Source organism: Barbus barbus (assembly GCF_936440315.1).
Source record: "Barbus barbus genome assembly, chromosome: 48".
In the NCBI taxonomy this organism is placed as follows: Eukaryota; Metazoa; Chordata; class Actinopteri; order Cypriniformes; family Cyprinidae; genus Barbus; species Barbus barbus.
In genome coordinates, this window is record NC_136726.1 from 7,243,825 (window position 1) to 7,261,824 (window position 18,000).

Below are 18,000 nucleotides of genomic sequence, written 5' to 3' on the forward strand. Positions count from 1 at the left end.
CTAGCTGTTGAGGGGTATAGACTATTTAGAAAAGATAGAAATCAATATGGAGGGGGTGTTGCATTCTATATTAGCGAAAATATTGCAGTTACTCCAAGGGAAGATTTGATGAGCAGCGATATTGAAATGATATGGCTACAGTTAAATATTCAGTTTAACAAACCCATTTTAGTGGGCTGCTGTTATCGACCTCCCAGTTCAAATGTAGATTACTTGGAAAAGATATGTGATAACATTGAAAAGGCATCTGCTCAAACCAAAGATTTCTTTCTTTTGGGGGATTTCAACATTGATTGGTTTTCAAAGAAGTGTTATTTACGCAGAAAGATGATTACTATAACTAGTGCTTCTAACCTTAAGCAGATTGTTACACAACCCACAAGAATTTCTTTGAATGGTAAATTTAAATCAACATGCATTGATCACATTTTTACAAATGCGTATGAGTTGTGTTCACATGTCATCTCAGTTGGAGTAGGATGCAGTGATCATAATTTAATCATCACAACAAAGAAAACTAAATTGCCTAAATCTGGTGCAAGGATTGTCTATCGAAGGTCTTATAAAACGTTCGATCCTAATGCGTTTGTGGAAGATGTTGAAAGGTCCACTTGGTCGGCGGTTTGTGACGAGGAGGATGTTAATGTTTCTTTACGTATTTTTATGGATAGGTTTGTGAAAATAGTTGACAAACATGCACCAATTAGAAAAAGGGCGATAAAAGGCAATAATGCTCCTTGGTTAGATGCCGAGATAAAATCTATAATGAGGGAAAGGGATAATGCCAAAGCTGAAACTCTAAAATCTAAAAGTGATATGGATGAAAGGTATTATTGTAAGTTGAGAAATAAAGTGACAAAGTTAAATAGATTAAAAAAGAAAATATATTTTAGCCAAAAGATTAGTAACTCATCAAATAATAGCAAGCAATTATGGAAAGTTATAAATGAAATAATGTGTAAAAAACCAAAGTGCTCTAATATGTATTTGGAAACAGCAGCAGAAATAATCACTAAACCTTTGGATATAGCAAATCATTTGAATGACTTTTTTATAAAGAAAACTGCAGATTTAAGATCTAGTATGTTATCATACCCTAAGGATTCACCTTGTAATAATGTGAAGAATATTATGAGGAATAAATCTTGTTCATTGACATTTGGTACAGTTAAAGAGGAAATTGTTGAAAGGATGTTGCTCTCTCTCCCAGAGGAAAAAACTGCAGGTATAGATCACTTGGATGGCAAAATTTTTAAAACTGTTGCTAATATCTTGTGCAAGCCTATCAGTCACATTTTTAATAGATCTGTGCTAAGTGGGGTGTTTCCGGAAATTTGGAAGCAGTCTAAAATTATACCTTTAGTGAAAGATGATAGATTAGGTCTCACTGAATCAAATTGTAGACCAATTAATATTCTTCCTATATTGAGCAAAATATTTGAAAAGTTACTTTTTAATCAAATGCTGCAGTACTTTGTATCAAATGATTTGCTCTCCAATTCACAGCATGCTTATAAGCCAGGACACTCCACTAACACTGCATTGGTACAAATGGTAGACCAGTGGTTAACTTGTATGGATGACAAAAAGCTTGTTGGTGCTGTGCTGCTGGATTTCACAGCAGCTTTTGATGTTATTGACCATGAAATTTTGCTGTCTAAGCTTAAGTGCTATGGGTTTTCACATCAGTCTGTGTCCTTGATATGCAGTTATCTCTCTGGTAGAAGTCAGCAGGTATTTTTTAATGGGAGCTTTTCTGATTGTAAACAGTTGTCATGTGGTATTCCTCAGGGCAGCTGTTTGGGTCCATTGTTGTTTTCTGTGTTTGTTAATGACTTGTCACATGCTGTTTCAAGAGCAGATGTTGTACTTTATGCAGATGATGCTACAATGTTTTATGCATCACCTACAATAACTGATATAAGTTGCACCTTGCAGATTGAACTTAATGCCATTACAAATTGGGTGAAACTTAATAAATTAACTCTTAATATATCTAAAACTAAATGTATAGTCTTTGGTACTAAACGTATGCTTGGCAAGCCTTGTAACTTAAATCTAATTATTGATACATCTTTGGTAGAGCAGGTGAGTCAGACTAAACTCTTGGGTGTGAAGCTGGATAGTCAGCTCTCTTGGGCTGATCAGATTGACTACATTGTGTCTAAAATGGCCAAAGGCATTGCTTTTTCTCGGAGATGTTCAGCGTATTGTCCACCCTTAGTTATGAAAACAGTTGTCCAGTCTTTAGTTCTGTCACATCTGGGGTACTGCCCAGTAATTTGGTCCAGTGCTGCACAGGGACATCTGAAAAAATTACAAATCGTTCAGAATAGAGCCGCAAGAGTAGCCCTTGGTTGCTCTTTTCGCTCCAATGTGGATAAAATGCATACCTGTTTGGGCTGGCTAAAGGTGGAGGACAAACTTAATATAAGCCTTCTCTGTTATATGCACAATGCTCTATTTAAAAACAATCCAAAATCCTTTGTAGATAAATTGGTTTTTAGTGGGTATTGTCACGGGCATGTTACGCGTCAGGTGAGCTCAGGTGTGTTAGTGGTTCCATCTGCAAGGTCCAATTGTATGACAAGAACAGTTTTAGTTAGATCGTCATCTGCTTGGAATAAATTGGATTTAAGAATAAGGCATATATCCAACATATGTAATTTTAAGAAGACTCTAAAACAGATGACAATTAATAGTATTACACCAGTTAATTTGTGACTGTTATAGGTACTGACATTTTCAAATGCTGTATGTGTGTGAATGTGTATGTGGATAAATGAATACATGGTTATGTTATATGTATGTTGTATTTATGTATGTTATATTTGTGTATTTTAATTGTATACACGTTTCAGCACTTGTATGGGCCCCAGGAAGACTAGCAACCACATTGTGGAAGCTAATGGGGATCCAAATAAATAAACAAACAAATAAACAAATGGTTTTCTTTCCCGCAAAATTAAGTTGTGGCGGGACATACAGAACATCCCTCTTTTAAATATGCTACAGGATATTGTTTTGTTACGGCCACAAAAACAATTTGCGAATGTCTCTGATTTAATTAACTACATATATGCACTGTGCGTTTAAGAGTGAAGGCACTGTGTTCTTTTACCCGCGAGCAACTCAGGATCCAGTGTTTTCAGCAGCTCAGAGTGGCTCGGTTCACAGTAAATGTTGCTCCACGAAATGCTTATTTCCACATGTGCTGTGAGTTTATGTCGCTTATCTGCATTTAGGAAAGCAACATTGTCAACCATCTTCCCAAACTTGTAATAAGAAGTGCTTTAAAGGCCAACTGGAGTTTCCACCAAAATAAAAGCTTGATGGTTTAACAATGGTATTACAATTGTAAAGTAAAATGAAATAAATTGACGTGAAATAAAAAGAAAAGAAAAATACCAAAACAACAAAATAAAAGCTTGGTTTAACAATGGTATTAAAACTGTAAAATAAAATAACTATATTTTTCAGCTAAGTATTAAAGTATTATTTCACATTTAAATAATTTAGTAACAAAATATTATACTTGTGTTTATATACATTAATATGTTCATTACCATTGTTTTTATTAATATAAAAAAAATTAATAATATTTAATAATAATAAAAAATATTATATTATTTGTGACCCTGGACCACAAAACCAGTCATAATGTCACAATTCTCAGTAGCAAGGAAACGAGGAGGCGAGGAACTCTTCAAATAACACAGACTTTATTGATCCAAACATAGGGACCGCTGGAAGCACAGAATGACTTTCAAGACCAGACACCAGAGACAGGAAACACAGGGCTTAAATAAGGGAGACTAAACGAGGATAAACTAGATAATTAATAACACACACCTGGAACTAATGAACTAATAAACCTAAACGGGGACAGGAACAGGAACTAACCAAATATGGGCACGAGAGGAGGGGAAACAAGACACAGGAAGACAGGACTGACACATAAGGGTCAATGTTTTGAAATTGAGATTTATACATCATCTGAAAACTGAATAAATAAGCTCTCTGCTGATGTATGGTTTGTTAAGATAGCCAACATTTGGATATTTGAAAATCTATTTGAAAATCTGGAATATGAGGGTGCAAAAAAAAATACTGAGAAAATCGCCTTTAAAGTTGTCCAAATGAAATTCTTAGCAATGCATATTACAATGAATATTACTCAAAAATTAAGTTTTGAAATATCTTCACGGAACATGATCTTTATTTAATATCCTAATGATTTTTGGCATAAAAGAAAAATCTATATTTTTTACCCATATAATATATTGTTGGCTACTACTAAAAATATACCCGTGTGACTTAAGACTGGTTTTGTGGTCCAGGGTCACATTTTGTTTACATTATTCAGCAGTAAAAAAAAAAAAGAAGAAAAAAAAGCCATTAGTTTTTTTTCTTTTTCTTTCTTTCTCAAAATCGTGCAGCCCTTTGCATGATTGTTGTCTTTGTAGTGGTGCAAGTTGCAAAGACAAACATTTTTGATGAACTGTGCCCAATAAGACCAAGAACATGTATTAAGGACATAAACATGGTCAATTTTGATTGGTCGAGTTTCAATTTTGTGTTGACTTTAAAATTGACCTGCAGTTAGATATTTATCTTCATATTCTTAAAATAGCACATTTATTTTTCTCTTCTTTAGTTATTTTATAACCTCTCCAACTTTATACAAAATGATATTTCCAGTAGTCACGTCTATCATACAAACAGACACGACCTCCTGATGTGACAGGCAGGGAGGCCTTTCTCAGGCATGTCAGTCATCGCACTCTCCTGCGAACGTATGCACTCGATATATACATGATGGAAGCAAGACAGCACGTCTTTTCTGAAAGAAGAGGGGAAAGGCCATTGCATAAGTACTTGACCGCACTTCTTTGATCGCTCCATGACTAGTTTGATTGACAGGAGATGCTGTCAGAGGCCTCTCTCCATATTGAACACAGCATTCCTTATGCCGAGAGACAGTGTCCCTCTGTCAAGGATCATTACTGTCCGTGAGGCTACCTACATATTATTTGGAGTCAGGTGTGCACATCTTTCTGAGTCTGGTCGATGATGGATGCTTTGACAATTACAGCAGACTGAGGCCCTGACTTCTTTGAGTAATAAAAGATGTCTGTTTGTTGTCAGTTTACAGAGTCTAGAGATGATCATCTAAGTCTAATTAGCTGGACACCGAGAGGTTGTTTTGTACAGCCATCAATTTAACAGGTGTATTTTGTGCAATTAATTATAAACTAAAAAAAATAAAATACCAAAAACAATGTAATTACAGTTTTTCTCAATTGCTTTGGCACATTTTTCGAAACAGTCTTAACATTCTCTTAACTGTGAGTGCAAATGTCACAACTGTTTGCTGGAACTTCAGAACTTTTTTGCATGTCTGCAAAATGTAGTTACTCACCCAAAGCATTTCATTCATGCTTCAAAACCTAGTTATCGTGTCAGTAATTTGGCCAAGGCCACCAAAATATAAAGTATTGTTGTCATTGTGTGAGCCACATTGGTCAAAATGTTTAGTTGTTTTTTCACCATGACAGTCAACCATGGATATTAAGGTTTTAAAAACTGATATTTGTTGAGAAGAGTCAATAGTACAAAAAAAAGTATATGAACATTTGTATTTATTCAGTACATTTATTTTTGTACTAATGTATTACATGTAAAATGTAAAAATGGTTGATTCAAATTGTATTGCAATTAGAGGTCATTTGCCAATTTAGCAGATATTACAAACAATGCCAGTGTCAGATATTTAAAGAATATACATGCGTGTATACCAATTTTTCATAATTGAATGGAACGTTTTGAATGTGATGGCTTACACGATGAAAAATGATTGAGAAGTTGTGAAGAGTTTGACAGTTTAAGTGAGAATCAACTCATCTGATAGACAGACAGACAGACAGACAGACAGACAGACAGATAGATAGATAGATAGATAGACAGACAGACAGACAGACAGACAGACAGACAGACAGACAGACAGATAGATAGATAGATAGATAGATAGATAGATAGACAGTGAGACAGACAGACAGACAGATAGACAGACAGACAGACAGACAGACAGACAGACAGACAGACAGACAGACAGACAGATAGATAGATAGATAGATAGATAGACAGACAGACAGACAGACAGACAGACAGGCAGATAGATAGAGAGACAGACAGACAGATAGATAGAGAGACAGACAGACAGACAGATAGATAGAGAGACAGACAGACAGATAGATAGAGAGACAGACAGACAGACAGACAGACAGACAGACAGACAGACAGACAGACAGACAGATAGATAGATAGATAGAGAGACAGACAGACAGACAGACAGATAGATAGATAGAGAGACAGACAGACAGACAGACAGACAGACAGACAGACAGATAGATAGAACGATAGATGGTAGTGATTTAAAACCGTATTCATAAATAATTTACATTATAAAATTTGCATGTTTTTTTTTTTCCCCCAGTGTTTTATATCATAGAACACTATTAAATGTGGAAGTGATATATTTTCAGCTCAATAAGCCTTTTCAAAGTTTTTGAAATGATGGTTCAGACCGCTCAGTCGGAAACTTGCCAATGCCACGGAATGTACCATCTCTGGAGTCGATTTCATTCGTCAGAGTGGAAACTATTTCTCTGCTTCAATAACATAACAGACATTATGCAATAAGAACAACAACAAAAAATCACAATGTTATCACAAAATTTGTGAGGAACGAGCACAACAACCAGTGCTATACTAAAAACCTCAGGGTCATCTACAGTCTTACGCTGGGTATTTTTATTGAGAGAGAGAAAATTTAAACCATACACTGTTAAATTCTACCACAATGAAACAGTCACATGTATTAATAACGGCATACACATGTTCTTATACTGTATGTGCAAAATATTCATATTAATATTATATACTAATAAACTTTTAAATTGGTTAATATTTAAAAAATGTTTTAACTGGAATTTAATTGGAATTATTTGAATGTGGTTATGATTTTTATCATCATCACTATGTTAGAATGTATTAATAGAACAATAACGTTTTAAAATAATAATTATTATTATTGTTTAATAATTTAATAATTATTAATAATTATTATTATTATTACTACTACTACAACTACTACATTCTTCTAAGGATTTAAAAGTAACATTCTAATATATTAGAATTGTATTTATCATCATCACCATTTATAATAATAATAATGATAACAATAATAATAATAATAAATAATAATAATACATTTTTATAATTTATAAATTATAGAACATAACATTCTAAATTAAATTATTATTAGTATAAAATAATCAGTACTTATTATTAATACGTGTAATATTAGTAATAACAGCATAATTTTATAATAATAGTAATTAAATTAATTTTATTTTATTTACAATTTTATATTTGTTATAATTTTTTTTACTTAAAACAATAATAAGTATTACTCTTATAACAAATTTTAATATTAGAATGAATGAATTCATGAATTTTAAAATGTAATAAAAAAACCATTATTTACGATGAAGAAACTGATAGCATGATTGGGGGGGGGGGGGGGTGGCAAAATAATTGTTAGATGGACAAGAGTCCAGGCAAGCGCTCCACTGGTCTCCACACACACACACACACACACACACTCACACACACACAGACAAGTTTCTTATCCAAGCAACAGGTTTTAACATATCTATAAATATACAGGAAATCCCAAAAAATACATAAATAATTCAAAGCTGTTGCCCTTGGCATACGAGTTTGTTTGAGAATATTCCTGTATATTTAAACTGCCACTCGAAGCTCATGGATGGCAGGTTATTTGAGGAGAAATCTATACTCTCCATTCATAGACATAGACCTCTGTCTCACAGGCAGGAATGAATCACGCTCTTTTACAAGTTGAATCAAATCAGCAGTGCTACTGATTTATGTATCGGCATGCGTTAGACTGGTCTTTTCGCAGTGACGTACACAAACCGAGTTCCAGAAGTAACTGTCTTAAGATTTCTTTGGAACGTTAAAGAAGCATTAGAGCGATCAGCTCCGCTTGCTTTGGGCCTGTGCGGCAGCCAATCAAAAAGCAGGAATACGGTCCAGCATTAAGTGTTGGTGCTTTATGAGTGGTAATAATAATCTATGAACTCCCCATGCCAGGTTCCCTTCTTCTGTTGTTTTTTTCTGCCTGGGCCAAAGCATGACGAAGAGGAAAAAATCCCAGTTCAACGACAAAGTCCAGGGACATGTTTTGAATTAGACTGGTGTGTTTTTGGACAGCGAGAACAAAAATGGGAGCGTATTTCTGGAGTCCCGAGAAGCTGACGGTCACATAACACTGAAGCCAAAGTTGCTTGTAGTAGTTACCATTGATATAAAGCTAACTAACTCAATGTTGTTTTAAACTTGAGAAGAAGATTTACACAGTATTTAGACTGTATTTGACTGTTTACATTTACTTGAAGTGAAAAATGACAGTTCTGTCATCATTTATACAAAGTTAATTCTAAACCTGTCTATTTCTTATGTGGAGAAAAAAAAAGAATGTCTGAGGATGGTGAATTATGTAACGCTTTAAAAGAAAAGCATAAAAATTGTACATAAAATTAATGTTCCATATTCAGAGTATTTTTATGTGATAAACAGACCAAAATTTAAATAATCATTCACTGAAAATTGTCCCATACATAAAGCTCTGAAAAGGACAATAAAAGCTGCATGGACTTTTGCCATTGGTTTCCCGTTACATTTAACAATGTCATTAAATTATTGTTATTAGTTTAACTTTAAGTGAGCATTAGATAATGGAAAAAAATACAAGTGGAAAAGTAATATGCTGTACAATTAAATATCCAAAAACAATATCCAGAGACTTTATTATTAGTATTATAATTATTATCGCTGTCAAATGATTAATCGCGATTAATCATATCCAAAATAAAGGTTTTTGTTTGCATACTATGTTTGTGTTCTGTGTATATTTATTAAATACACACACACACATACAGTATATATTTTGAAAATATTTACATGTATTTAAATGTCTATATTTATATTCATACAATTTATATTATAAATAAATATATTTAATATATAAACATAACATATTTTTCCTGAAATATCTACATGCATGTGTGTGCATTTACATATGCATAATAAATATACACAGCACACATACATATATTATGTAAACAAAAACTTTTATTTTGGATGAGATTAATCGCGATTAAGTGATTGCACAATTTTTTTTTTTTATTATATAAAAATACAATCACTAAAATGGAACCGATCCAAATGTGAGGGATTTTTTCCAAACATTTTTTATTTAAAATAAAATAAAATAAAGTCAAGACCATCTTGCTCTGTTTTTGCAAGTTTCAGTGTCACAATTTAATTTTTTCTTTGGAAAACCTTTCTGAACACAAAAACACATTCTGTTCAAGTGAACATCCCCTAAACCCGATCCAAGCACGATCCGAGTCGCCAACATCTTAAAGCTTTGTTTTAATTTGGAAAGTAATGTCTGTGCGAAATTACATAATCAACGCTATTTGCCAGTTGCATCTTTTATCAGCAGTTTTTTTCATCGCAGATGCATTACAGTGCTTTTAAATGATGGCCATAAATATAAAAATTCTCACATTCGGAGCCATGGATCATAACGACCCAAAGAGACTGAAATCCACCAGGCGATCTGAAACCAGCTCCAGCTTTGACTCTGATACAACATGAAGTTTATGACAAGGGATATGCTTCAACTGGAGTCTGGATAATACCGCAGTGAAGCAAAACCTGTAAGGATTCCTGAAGTGTGAGGGGTTCCTGGATTAATAACAAACACATGTCCGGAGGAGAGCCGCTTCTTCCAGTGGCTGCGCGTCAGGATTAGGAGAAGCAGTCTGATGGAAACAGTTCTGTTCTTCTTTCCACTCACACTTAAGCCCCATCCATTTGCCTCAAATCAGCCATCACATATTTCAACCGCTATTTTTCTTTCGACGGGAACCATCGAGACTGAATGATAAACAAGGCGTAATGTACGAAGTGGGAGAAGATGTCGGTTTTTGGCTCAGCTGTTCCGAACAAACTTTCCACAACAATCCTGACGTACCGCCGCCGTCTCCACCGAATGGTGTCTGGGGTGCCCAAATTCATCTGCGAACACATGCGGGCGGCCCTAAAGAGATATGCAGGTGTATTCGTAATGTTGTCAGGTGTTTGTTGCGCTGCCGCCAGGGGTCGATCTGTTAAAGTGATCATAATATGCGCTTTAGGCCTCTTCGGTCTCGAATGTCTTTCTCTGATGAGTCTCTCAATCCATCTCAGCATCTGAACATTGTGTTTCCATTCCAGGGTGTGTCTTGAGACTGTGACTGCATGCAATTGTAGTGAAAATATCATTACATAATATAAAAAAAAAATCATAACTTCTGTGAAATCAATACAGTCAGGACAGCATGGATAGCATCTTGTCCAAGACACAAGGGCATAACAAAAGCTCTGGTAGTGTTTCTTCTGAAGTGATGAGGTGCGAGGACCTGAAGATTGAGAGAACCCCAGATCTTTTTGTGGTATTCCACTACATTTATGTTTCAAACAGCCATTTTCATTTCTGATATGTTGGGTAGTCCCGCCCACAGTGTGATTTCATTGGACCAAAGTACAGTCCATTATGTATATTATTTAACAAATATGGATGAATAAAGACTGATTGTGGAAACTGCACAATATATTGGAAGCATATCGGTTGTTGGCCGATATGTGAGATTTTTTTCACTTATTGGTTGTTATTGGATGATTAATTGACCCTTTGCAAAGACCCCAACCCCCACCTTTCGTTATTGTTGCTATGTCCGACAAGCCATGCCGCTCTCACGCTCACATCACATTCTCACGCAGTGAAAAATACATCGCAGAGCAAAGAGGACACTGACAATGCGCCTACAGACTAGACAGAGCAGGTTACTTCTCGTATGAAACTTACATTTTGTAAGTAATTCAAACAATAAATACTGTTTTGTGTCGTGACGTATCGCTTTTGCGCCTCAGTTCAATCGGCACATGAACCGATCATCTCTTCCTCTTTACTAGTTATCACAAAATAAACTTGAATGAACATCAGAAGGTATGTTGTTTCAACTGTGGAAAGACCGTCAATACACAATTTGTAAAGTTCAAGTGCACCGACGTTAATCTACTCTCCTGTCTGGTTTGTTTGTCGGACAAAAATGGCAGATTCTGCATTACGATTGGTCAGATCACCTGCTAATCAAACTACCGGTAAAAGGTGAACTGTTTAGCTTTGTATATCTTAATATTTATATTACCTTTGCTGTCTACCACTAACACATTTAACACTCATTATAAATGTGTTGTTAAAAATACTAATAAATTAATAATACTATAAAATGAAATGTTTAGTAAATTTTGAAATATCCAATTTTTATACTGTGCATTAAAATGGTGTAGTGTCTAAATTAATTTGTGGCATTTAATTGATCTAATTTTAGTTCTTGGTGTTTTATTTAGATTTTTTGATAAATTTTAAATAAGTATAACATTTTAATATCACCCATAACAATACATTTAAGTAATTAGTTTACTAAATATTATATTACTAAATTATATTTATAATATTTATAATTATATTACTAAATATACTTCAATTTTCTTTAAAGCTGCTTTGCAACAATTTGCATTGTGAAAAGTGCTATACAAATGAACTTGAATTGAATTTAAATTAAATAATTATCAGCTTTTTACAGAGTTTGACAGTGCCTGTCATTTTTGGCGACCACGGTTCTGTAGTATTTTTCCATTTTCCATTCCATTGATTTGAAGCAAAAATGCATTTGAAAATCTGTCAAAAAGACAAAGGTACAAGACTACAATCCTATGTATGTTGATTACATTAATATAAACAATACATTTCAAGTTAATTGCAAAATATACAATTATTTAAATATAAATATTAATGATAATATTTAATATTTAGAAATATAAATATTTCAATAGTTTGAGTGTAGTTAGACTTTACTGCCTCTCTGCAGTTCTCTAAAGATTTAATGGGCAATGTATCCCATTAAATCCTCAAGATGGATAACATTTCTCATCCTCAAGATGGCGCCTCGCATGGCAGCCATTATGCTTGGCTCTCCAGTTGTTTTAGTGTTTTTGTTAGATTTTCCTGTTTTTTGTTGGTCAAACACGATCAGTTCCACCAGGGAAGAACTGCTGAACATTCGGCAGAACATACCACAAAATCTCCAACCGGTTTTCGATTATTCGGATGTTTGGCTGAACATAGTAGTCGGTGGAGCTGCGGCGCTGTTTAGACAATTTAGGACGCGCAGATGGGGGAAGCGAGCTGGCGCACTTGTGAAGCTCAGACAGCGCAGATTTCGAATGCCGTTGCCTAGCATCCATCTGGCTAATCTCCGCCCTCTACCAAACAAAACGGACAAACTGCTTCTGCTTTCCCGGTTAAACAAGGACTTTTCAAACTCTGTTGCTCTGTGTTTCACGGAAACCTGGCTGAAAGACACCATTCCAGACAGCGCGTTACATCTGCCTAATTTCCAGCTGATCAGAGCAGATCGCGATGCGGAATCAACGGGGAAATCGCGCTGCGGCGGGACATGCTTCTACATCAATGAAAGGTGGTGTACAGATGTAACAGTGTTAAAGAAGATGTGCTGTTCAGATCTAGAAATGCTTTTCATCAACTGTAAACCTTTCTACTCGCTGCAGGAGTTCTGCTCCTTCATTCTCGCGAGTGTTTACTTTCCACCGCAAGCGCACGTGAGCTCAGCTTTACAGAAACTAGCTCATCTGATCACAGACACAGAACAACAACACCCGGACTCTGTTTTAATCATTCTAGGGGACTTTAATAAAGCAAATCTCTCCCGTGAACTGCCAAAATACAGACAGCACATCACATGTCCCACCAGAGACAGTAATATACTGGATCACTGTTACACAGCAATAAAGGATGCATATCACTCGGTTCCACGGGCAGTGTCAGGACCCTCTGATTACTATTTGGTTCATCTTATACCGACCTACAGGCAGAAACTGAAATCAGTTAATCTTCCCTCAGGCAATCCATCTCATGAGCATTTGAACTCTTAACAATAAACATGAAACACACAACGCTATCATACTTTTTATTTTTTATTTAACACACAGTCGTGGCCTAATGGTTAGAGAGTCGGACTTGTAATCCAAAGGTTGCGGGTTCGAGTCCCCGGCCGGCAGGAATTGTAGATGGGGGAAGTGAATGTCCAGCGCTCTCTCCACCCTCAATACCACGACTGAGGTGCCCTTGAGCAAGGCACCGAACCCCCAACTGCTCCCCGGGCGCTGCAGCATAAAATGGCTGCCCACTGCTCCGGGTGTATGTTCACGGTGTGTGTGTGTTCACTGCTGTGTGTGTGCACGTTGGATGGGTTAAATGCAGAGCACGAATTCCGAGTATGGGTCACCATACTTGGCTGAATGTCACTTCACTTCATACGAATTGTATATCTTGTGTATTGTGTTTGTGCTATTTTGCATATATATGTTATTTTTTTTTATCTGTGTCCTGTCCTGTCGCTGTCATTCTGTTGCACTGTGGAGCTACTGTCACTAAAACAAATTCCTCGTATCTGCAAACATACCTGGCAATAAAGCTATTTCTGATTCTGATGTAGCTTTTATACCAGGAATTCTGCAATTAAAGGTGATTATTTAAAACATAAGTTGATGGATAATGGCTTCAACAAAAGCATAAATTACCATAAATTAACTTTGCAGTAGGTCTGTCTTTAACAGTTAGTAAGTTATTGTTAAAAATCAATTCCACTATGGGGGAAATGAACGGGGTTTTATTTTCCGAAACCCAACTATTTCACAAAAATGTAACATCTATGTGTTACTATACACATCAAATCCCTCAAGTGCCACAAGAAAAAACATAAAAAGCATGCCAGTCACAGAAGCATCATGAATGTCATGAAAGGCCACCATTTGAGACTTTAAATGCATAATCAATACAGCATTTGTTTTCCCTTCATGTATGCTTTCCATTGGGTCGAAGGAGGGAAGAAATGCTCCATTTCCATCCATCCACGGCACATCTTTGCTCAGCAGGCCTTCCTGTCCACAGAAGTCAGAGCCGAGGGATGAGTGCATGCATTGCTTGCCCTCAACGTCTCCAAAAGAACACTGGTTACTTTTCTCTTTCCATTGCTGCTGGCACCTCTTTGTGTTTCTTCGAGATGGGAATAGGATATGTGACCTGTTTCCCAGCCTTGACATTTGTTTGCCATTTCAATGACATTCAGGATTCATCAAAAGCCAAGGATACCTTACGTATGATTAGCAGAGCAAAAGACACAGTGGGACGCAAGACTTCAAATGGAAGTCTTTCTTTTCTTCTAGCTCTCGGACTCATATTTATCTTGGTCTGCATGAAATGAAAACGTACCCATATGGATGCATCTCGAGCATCTCCAATATCACTTCCATTCATTCAATATAGAACCCATGAATCCAGAAGCCAAAACGCTCCGAAAACTTTCCACAAGCTCTTTCTTATTTACCGAATCCCCAGTCCGACTATCAAAAATTATTCCACTTTTTTTTGCAAACAATCTCCCAATTTTCCCCTTGCGTAATATCCCTATAATATGTTCTCTTCCCACAGTACTCCCCGAATATCCCACAACACACTTAATTCCAGAGACGCTTCCAAATACTCCATAGTATTTACATGACTCGACTGCAGAGATTTTGGTTTGGTTCTTCTACCTCAAATTTATGTCCCGAGGCAAGTCAGTCATATCATATAGGCCTACCAAAACACCGGCCCAACAGATCTGATGTCACTACATGTCAGCACTTCTTGGAACGTAGCAAATTCCGCATAAATTAGAACAAGTTTTTCCATATCCCCAGAGCTCTATTAATAAATGCAGTTGCAGGTTTAAAGCATATCGAAACCGCAGCAGGGCACCATTACAGATCAGAAGGGTAATGGAAAAAAAACTACTTTCTCCTCTACAAATAACAGCAGTCATATCAGAAATATTCCTCACTTCAATAGCTCCTTATGTTCTACATAAAAACCCATTTCAGAAACATGTGCTGACCGAGCACCATCTCCCAACATAAGTGCTCGTCTCCAAAGTGTTGTTTTTCATCTGACATTCCCATGTAGGATATTAACCCGTAATGGCTGCTGGCTAAGCAGTGATGTATTATTTCAGATGACGCATTCATAGCTCCATTCGCACCTGTGGGAGGTTTGAAAAAACACAAGGAGTCGTACTTCTGTGTAGGTTCTCGATCATCTTTATCACAGAACAGCAGGTGAAGTGAAGCACCTGGAGATGTTTGTTTTAACGCTGGAGATGTTGTGATCCATCATTAATGGGTTGTTGGAGATACCTGCGCATTAAAATCTGATCATAACGCAATGTCCAGATATGCGCAGACCGCTGAGGGAATTGCTTCCCTGAAGATGTGAATCATGGCAAGGTGTGGCTGCTGGCTCTTGGGATGAGCTGAGCAGACATGGACAACAGCTGCAACCTCAGCTGGAGCAATGGGTAGATCGGGTGGGAAAACCATATGGAAGAGAATGAGAAAGTGCAGTACAAAACACAAGAGTAAAATACAATGTTTACAATGTCACAGATCAGGAATAAATCTTATTTTTAACAAGAAATTTAGACAACTCCCCCCTGCACTTCTTTTTGACAAATATCTTTAAGCTTAAGGTGTGGGTAGTTTGTGAAGCAGCCTGCATCTCCGCATTTTTTTACATCTCGAGAGACATCTGCTTTCTCATGTACCACAGGGATTCTTAATTGAGAATATTGCAGATTACACACTAGAAGTGCCTGGAGATTTCATTGGAACGCCATTAAATTTTATCTGAATATACCATTTTTTTTTTTTATAAAAATTAAATAATAAAATAAATAAATACACTTAAATAAGCCCAAAAATCAACATAATAAATGCATAAAAATCAACCTAAATACAAACAAATAAATAAATAAAATAAGTAAATATTTACTCATTTGACAAACACAAAAGCCTAGATTCTGGAAATATGGAAAATATGGAAATATGAGTTTGTATGCATAGATGTGTGTGTGTGTGTGTGTGTGTGTGTGTGTGTGTGATAGCATGAGTATACATGCATCCACACACGCATGGGTCCAAGGCCTTTATGTTTGCAAGCACAACATGCTCCTGAACACTAGTTGTTTCTCTTAGTTTCATACTTCTCCATTCACTTTCAATGGCCGGCCAAGTGTGACTGCCCAATTTTGTACAAAATAAAAGCATTTAAAAGCAAACTTCGTGATTAAACATTAAAGCACACTAGTGTGAGAAACTTCTAAAATTGTAATAATTTTTTAGCTCATATTGTGAAAATTATTAATAAAAAATGCTTTTTTCACTCAAAAAATTAGGTGCCTACTTTCGGATAAATGAGGCTTACGATTAATCAGATGCAAATAGAAACACAAAACAAGTCCTAAATGAAAGAAAATAAGTTGACAAAAAGAATGAATCCAATATTTGGTGATAATATAGCAAAATGAGAGATTTATAAGCAGTTGTTTGGAGTCCGGTCATTTTTGACCAGGAACACCACAAGTGTGACTTTTTGCAATTTTGTACAAAATAAAAGCATTTAAAAGCAAACTTCCTGATTAAACATTAAAGCACACTAGTGTGAATAGTGCAAATTTCTATAATTTGTTTAATATTGTGAAAATTATTCATAAAAAATGATTTTTTTCACTCCAAAAACGAGGCACCTACTCTCAGATAAATGAGGTTTAGTGATAATATAGCATAATGACAGATTTATAAGCAGTTGTTTGGAGTCTGGTCATTTTTGACCAGGAACACCACAAGTGTGACATGAGTCCAAACACAACCAGAGGGTTAAACAGATATTATGTTGCTTCTCTAATTTTACATGCAAGTGCAGCCGAAATCACAATACAGCTATTGTCTTTATCTTATGTGTATTTGATTTCATCAGACGACGGCTCAATTATCAGGATTTTTGTGCAGATTAACATCTTGGAAGGGAGAGCTGGTTATGTAGTCTCAATGGGTCGCGTCTCAATCACTATTTCATATTCATTCTGTTGTCTGACAACAGAAACGTTAAAATATATCAATGAAAACTGTTTTATTGAAAATTTAGCTGCATCAAAATACAGTAAGTGGGCACAGAGAGGGAAACAAATCTAATAATAGATAATATATGTACATTTTGTATGTTCAGAAGAAGAGCTGCCCTGTCTTGCACAAATGTACTGTCTTGTGTAAGTAAATTGCTCAGAGCAAAGAAAGAGAAGTAATACCTGGTATTTCTTTTTTCATGTGTCTAATAGACATGAACAAGTTCTTTGAAAAACATCTACGACCTTTGAAACATGTCTAGTCTTCATGCTCTGTTGACTATGGTTTCAATAATAATGAACATACATTTGCATAAAGCATCCATATTTGTCCATGCCCATGTTGATTAGAGTATTAAAAACTTGAAAAGTATTCATTTAAGGTACATTTAGAACAAATAAAAATGTGTGACTAAGTTGCGATTAATCGCGAGTTGACTCATGCCAATCATGCAATTAATCGTGATTAAATTTGAATCGATTGACAGCCCCAGTTACAATACATTTAAACTGTAATAAAATTTCAAAAATTCACTGTTTTTACTGGATTTTGAATCAAATAAATGCAGCCTTGGTGAGCACAATATAATACTTTCAAAAATATAAGCTATATTACACACTTCCAATCAAACAGGCCAGCTATGATAGCTAATTGCTTGAACTGTGGGCATGAGTACTCAGCTTGCCAAATCCCAATCAAAAATTCACAATCATCCATTTTTTGTGACTTAACAGTTACAGCAATATCAACTGAGGCACAGACGTCCATAATGCACCACTA